Source organism: Canis aureus, chromosome 26, assembly GCF_053574225.1.
Source record: "Canis aureus isolate CA01 chromosome 26, VMU_Caureus_v.1.0, whole genome shotgun sequence".
Taxonomy (NCBI): Eukaryota; Metazoa; Chordata; class Mammalia; order Carnivora; family Canidae; genus Canis; species Canis aureus.
In genome coordinates this window covers 48,277,359-48,283,551 of record NC_135636.1, presented here as the reverse complement: position 1 = coordinate 48,283,551, position 6,193 = coordinate 48,277,359, and the positions used below count along the sequence as shown (strand labels likewise).

At 56.8% G+C, this 6,193-nt stretch overlaps 1 long non-coding RNA gene across 3 annotated transcripts; it reads right to left on the bottom strand.

Annotated features, from left to right (window-relative positions):
• Positions 1 to 3,641: 3,641 nt before the first annotated feature.
• Positions 3,642 to 5,525, bottom strand: LOC144298874 (uncharacterized). 3 transcript variants are annotated; one of them, XR_013365747.1, is made up of 5 exons: positions 5,254 to 5,525; positions 4,850 to 4,932; positions 4,338 to 4,729; positions 3,862 to 4,047; positions 3,642 to 3,779 (listed from the first exon to the last, which is right to left on the bottom strand). It is a non-coding gene; the product is annotated as an uncharacterized LOC144298874 (long non-coding RNA). The 3 variants fall into 3 exon arrangements; XR_013365748.1 differs by having other exon boundaries at positions 3,649 to 3,779; positions 3,894 to 4,047; XR_013365749.1 differs by lacking the exon at positions 4,850 to 4,932 and having other exon boundaries at positions 4,338 to 4,430.
• Positions 5,526 to 6,193: the final 668 nt, after the last annotated feature.

Genomic DNA, 6,193 nt, shown 5'->3' with positions numbered 1-6,193 from the left:
CTTGACTGCTGAACGTTTACACCGTAACCCCCCGATAGAACCCCGATAAAGAGGCATCCCTGCCGCACAACCGTCAGGCTCGCCCACCTGCCCTGGACAAAGGCCAACATGTGCTCCGGGGGCACGAGCCTTCAAAGTGGTCCTTTCCACTCTCTCCTTAGCGCATCCACTGAAAAACTTTGGCAGAGGGTCTCCCGGGTACAGACCCCACGCTCAGCAGAGAAACAGGTGGACAGTGCTGTCCCGGAGCCACGGTTTGGGAGGAGAGCCAGAAGCCACGGGGGAAATTAGGGGAGCAGGACGCCCTGTCCAGAGCATGGGAGCACCAGCGATGGGGGCGTGTTCTGGAGGGGCAGGGGCGGGGAGTGCCGAGCCAGGGGCAGAGGCAGCCAGGGAGATGTGGGGGGTCCTCAGAGCAGTGCTTATCTCCTCCTTCCGCCCGTTGGCTGTGGACAGTACAGTGAGGCCAGCAAGAAATGGGAAGAGCTAGCTGCAGGGAGCCGGTGGGGGTGGTGGTGCCAGGAACAGTGACACTGTGCTCTTCAGCCCAGTAGGCAGCGGTGGGGTGGCTGCTTTAGGCCAGTAAAGGCCCCCCAAGACCAATGAGACCAGGGTGTCCCGAGACAGTCTATCTACACCAGTCCCTCCCCAGGGGGCCATCCTGTCCCGCCCCCAGTGGCACTCAGCAATGTCTGGAGACAGGTCGGGTTGTCACACCCGGGTGGGAGGTGCTCCAGGCACCTAGAGGGTAGAGGCCAGAGATGCTGCCGAATGGAAGAGCCCACCCCCTGGACCCTCTGAGCGGAGCAGGTTTCAAGAGCAGGCTCTGTGTCAGAGAGCCAGGCTGGAATGTGTGCGGCGGCTCCCGGCCCGTGTGAGATGGACTTGCTCCAGCCTCAGCGTCCTCGCCCGTCAGCCGGTGATGATGGGGAGGCTGTTTCCGTGATGCTGCTCTGGCAGCGCTCAGCACAGCCTCCAACCCGCTTGGCAAGTGGCAGCTTTTACCATGTGCAGGAACTTTCAGCCCATTCTGGACACAAACCCTTGCTCACGCCAGACCTGCCACTCATGAGGAAGGCGTGGGGAACGGCTTGGGCCTTTGTTTTCCCAACCGAAAGAGCATCCTTCCAGGCTACTCCACCCTCCCTCCCCGCCTGTGCTCCAGAGCTTCCCGTCCATGCCCAGGTTTCAATATTTCTAGAATACTGAAAAGCCCTAGATACATAAAGATGCCTCTATGGCCCTGGAAGGGTCTATAAATAGGGAAGCGCCGGGATGAGGTTTGGCCTCCTGAAAGGAGACGGGGCTTTACCTCCTCCAGGGTCCTTCTCCCCGTTGGTAAAGTTGCAGGAGGGCATCTCGGCAGAGCTGATGGATTCGTTCATGGGTACTTTTGGGGAATGAGCCCAGGGAAGCAGGTCACCCATGACGACACTTTCAACAGTGGAAGTGTGAGTCACTGGTCCTCAGCCCTCGCCCCAGGTTGGAATCACCTGGGGAGCTTTGAAAGCGTGGGTGCCTGGGACCCACCCGACAAGGCTGACTCTGTGGATAGGACGTGGTCTGAGGAGCAGTGGGTTTTCAAACCTCCCCAGGTGGTGCTCATGTGCAAGCAGGGCTGAGAACCACAGGTTCAAGGGCTCCAGTGGGGAGAATGGAGAGAGAGAGAGGGATAGAGAGAAGAGTTAGGGGCACACGGCGCTACCACGTTCGTCTCAGCTAGAGAAGCCTGGGTATGACCCTCTAGCTCTCCTTCACCCTGTTGCACTCATCTGATCTTTACTGAGAACTGCCTTCGTGCCAGGCACTGTTCTAGATTTGGAGACGCAGCCAGGAAAAAGATAGGACACTTGCCCTCAAGGAGCCTACCACGGTCTAGCCGAGGAAACAGATGACAAGAGGAGGTCAAATAAAAAAGCAGGAACGTTTCCGACAGCGGTAAGTGCCGCATGACGATCACACAGCGGTCCACGTGTATGATGGAGATTATAATAAAATCCCTCAAGGCCGATGGGAAGGTTAAACTAAATAATTCATGAAAATACGCGTGGCGCGGTAACAGGCTTCTAGCAGGTGTTGTGACTGGGGTCCCCCTCCGCTGTCCCGTCATGCAACAGCACTGGGTAAAGAGAACCAAGAAGGCATCGGGAGGAAGGATGTATATCAAAGTCGGAAGAGTAATTTTGAGAAAAGCGATGGAGGATAGAGTGTAAGGCCTTCTCGGGCCCAATGAGAGGCACCAGGATGAGTGCTGGGTTCCACACAGTCGGCCTTTCCCTAAATATCAATCTCCTGTCCTCCCACAGCTTGGGAGACTTGAGGGGTCCTCCTTAGCCAGGCCATCCCGGGTGAGCTCTCTGCTGCCATCCTGTCGTAGGTCAAATCCGAGAGATCCACATTCGACGGAAAACTGTCCACGAGTGGAGAGGAGCACAGGATTCCACCCAGAGCGAGGCCTCGGACCCGCTCCATCTGGAGGTTGTGCTGGCTCGTCAAAGCAGGGCTGTCTGACCCCAGGGAATGGAGGCCGGAAGGTGGCCAGATGGAAGTGTACCTGTGCGGTCAGTTCCTGCGGTGTCCCCTGCACGTGGACCCATACCTGGCCCGCAGGTCGTGTTTGCCGGGGGGGGGCACGGCGAGGTGTGATGCACACTTGTGGCCCTCTGCGCTCGGCCACCCGGCAGACAGGCGGTCCTGTCCCTCCGCTGGCTTGAGGCCGTGAGAAAGGGGCTGAGACCTGGCCCTTCCCCCGGGAGGTCAGAGCAGGCAAAAGGAAGGTGGGAGCACCAACGTTTTAAAAGAAAGGACTCCTTTCAAGATGAGCTGAAACAAGAAGTGACCCCATCTTGGAAGCAATGTGGAAAGGGGAAACCATGGGGGGCCAGCTCAGGCTGGCAGGCAGGAGACCCCACGGAGACCTGCACACACTTCCCAAGGGGAAGGCCGGGCCGTGGGGGGGTTCACTCCAACGTAGCACAGTGGCGGAGGGGGACAGCCGTTATGCTTTATCCCTGTGGCTCCTGGCATGAGTGGCTGAGTCACAGGTGGGGTCACAGGCCCACCAGGGCTGTCGCTCCCACCCTCACCTCCATAGAATGAGCGAGCGAACCAATGAATGATCGCAGAACATACAGGAATAATCCATCTTCATATACGTGGCTGCAGTCTGGCAGCACCCTGGCTTGTGGGGTGAGCGTGGGCCTGTCCTCCCTCTCCGGGCCTCATGTTCTTCCTGTGTTCAAGCCCACGACTCCTTTTTTTTTTTTTTTTTTTTAAGCCCATGACTCCTTTTGGCTGTCCTTTGCTAGGTGACCGACTGGCCCCACACCACCCCCTTAAGCTGGGTCACGGGGTGCAGGTGGGGGCTTCTCCAGATCAAGTCACCAAAACTCAAGATCTCCCCGGAGATGCCCAGGTGGCTCAGCAGTCGAGCATCTGCCTTCGGCTCAGGGTGTGACCCGGGGTCCTGGGATCAAGTCCCGCATCGGGCTCCCTGCATGGAGCCTGCTTCTCCTTCTGCCTGTGTCTCTGCCTCTCTCTGTGTGTCTCTCATGAATAAATAGATAAAATCTTTAAAACAAACAAACAGACAAACAAAAAACCCTCAAAACCCCAACTAAGTAGATCCTATTTTTTTTTTCAGTCTTTTTATTTGAAAGCTGTGACCATCAGGAGCAGAGGATGCAAGGGACCCACTCAGGACAGGAAGTGGGTCTGGACTCCATCTCCCAGGCCCTCGAGGCCAACTTTTTCTAGGTACAACGTGTTTTCTCAGCAGCCTGGAGAGAGACATAAAGTACCCTTGGTTATCATTTCATCATCCAACAGAAATAAAATGCCTCTCGGGAATGCATCTCACACCTCCATCCTGCGAATGCATCCCCGTTGCTTACAGACCAGGGCCTCGGCCCCACAGTCGCGTATTTGGACAGGCCTGTGGAGCGGACTCTTGCAGGCATGAGGTCGCCGAGCCGAAGGGCTGATCCCCGTCTCACAGATGAGGACACGGAGCCTCAGAGCAGCTGTCCTGTGATCAGGGTTGCACACCTAAGAGAGGGGTACAGCCAGGATTTGAAACCTGTTGCATGGGAGCCCTGGTTCCTGCTCTGTTCTTTCTGCATCTAAGTGTCCAGGCTGTCAAGCCTCTTACCTGGCTCCCTCTCACTTGCCTAAGTGCCTCAAGACAGCAGGTGCCTAACCAGGAGCCAGACTCTAATCCAGGCCACTGGACCCCAGCGGTGGGGCCCTTGACCCACGATGGACACCCTCACCCCCACTCAGTCATTCCCAACACACATAGGCTAAATGGGGTGAGCATTTTAGAAGTCAGTCCCTACCCGGGCATTTAGAAGTTCCAGCAGAGCTTACACAGAAGCCCTGGAAAGAAGGCTGGGATTTGCTGCCTCAGCTGCCAATGCTGGTGACAGAGCCTGGGGAGACAGTTTGCTCAAGAACACAAGGGTTAAGGAGAAATACACGATGATTTATCGTTGCTTCCCACCCTTACCCATCCTTCTGGCCAACGCATGATTTATCTGCGTACAAATATCGACGGGGTGTCTCCGATGGGACAAGATGATTGCATTCTTTGGGTTTAATACTTTCCTTATGTGGTTTAAATCCTCCCAGTTCAAGAGCCACCCCTCGAGGCCTGTGGTCCTTGAGCGCAGGGTCAGCAAATGTGAGGTTGGCCGGGAGACTCAGCTTTGTCTTGGGCTTTCAGGGACGTCTTTAGATGAAAACCCGGCAAGCCAGGGAAAAGTGCCAGAACAATTAGGAAGAGTTGCCTGACGGAGGCTTTTCAGATCTATTTGAGAGGAGACATCGCACTCCCTCCCAAGAAGGTTACCTGTGCAGGTAACAGCTGAATCGCCTCGTCACTCTGAGCGCCTCCTGAAAAGGCTTGCGCTCGGGGAGCCGGGACTGCCAACTCTTTGAAGAAGAGAGACAGCCGCATTCAAACGGATTTGACCTTGTGGGGCAGGATGCTCAGAGCTCGGCCTCCTGGCTAGGGCTTAAGAGCAGATTGTTTCCAGAAAGAAATGAGGCAGCTCTTTCAGCCTTGGGCCGGAGGTGACCTTTTTCCCCTCCCTTGGATTTCGAGGCAGTGAAATAACATCGGGCCTTTATTTATAAAGCCTCATTCCTGTAAGGGTTCTGTTTGCCCTGGAAAGAGTCAGGGGAGAAAACCATGGGTGGGAAGTGTCCTGGCTGCAGGTAGAGGGAGGGAGGCATACAGAGCAGGTGACTTACCCTGGGGTCACGAGGCCAAGCAGTCTCCGGGTGATAGGAGGCCAGTCTGTGTTTCTGGAACATTCTGGAACATTCATCTTTCCAGTAGAGTGGCATTTCCCAACCACACCATTGACATTTGGGCTGGCTGTTCTTTCTGGCGGGGGCCGCACTGTGTGTTGTGGGATGTTTGGCGGCGTCCCTGGCCTCGGGCCCTTGGCTGCAGCCCCACCCCCACCCCTGGGGAGACAACCACTCCAGAAAGGGGTTGAGAACCACTTGTCTGGAGGATAGGGTGGCTCTCTCTGTGTGTCTTGTTTGAAGAGCACGCAGCCTAGACCTGGGTTCTCTTGATTTGCTATTTCTTTTAATTATTTATTAAACAAACACTGCCCTGGGCCTCGTTGGCGTGGGGTCCCCTGGGGGAAATGCACACAGTGTACGGGGACCCTGAGGCTGGGCTCAGGAGGCTCAGGAGGCAGACCTCGGGCCTGCAGCTTCCTCCTCAGGCCACCTCTCCTAGAATCCTGAGCCTCACCCCTTCCCCAGCCTCCTCCTTTCTCATCAGCCCTCCGGCTGTTCCTCGCCCCTTGGGAGGAGGATAACCTCTCATAGACCAGGCTCCTCCTCCCAGGGGCCCCTGAGCTGCACAGTCCCTCGGGGTCGCCAGGGCAGGGGAACCTGGTGCCCACAGTAGTGGCCTCCACTCACTGTCCTCCCTTCCCTGCTCAGCCCCACTCCCCCCGCCCTGTGCTCCCTGGGAGGTACTCCCAGAGAAACTGCTTCCTGGCCTGTGTCAGGGTCGGTGCTTGGGGAGCCCAGACTAAGAGCCACCATCCCGCTTCTCCAGCCCTGCCAGTAGGGCTCTCACGCGTCCTGCACACGCTGCCTGCCTCCAGCCATCTCTGTCACATCACGGGCAGGCCAAGTCCCCTCGGGTTCGGCTGTCTCTGCAGAGTGA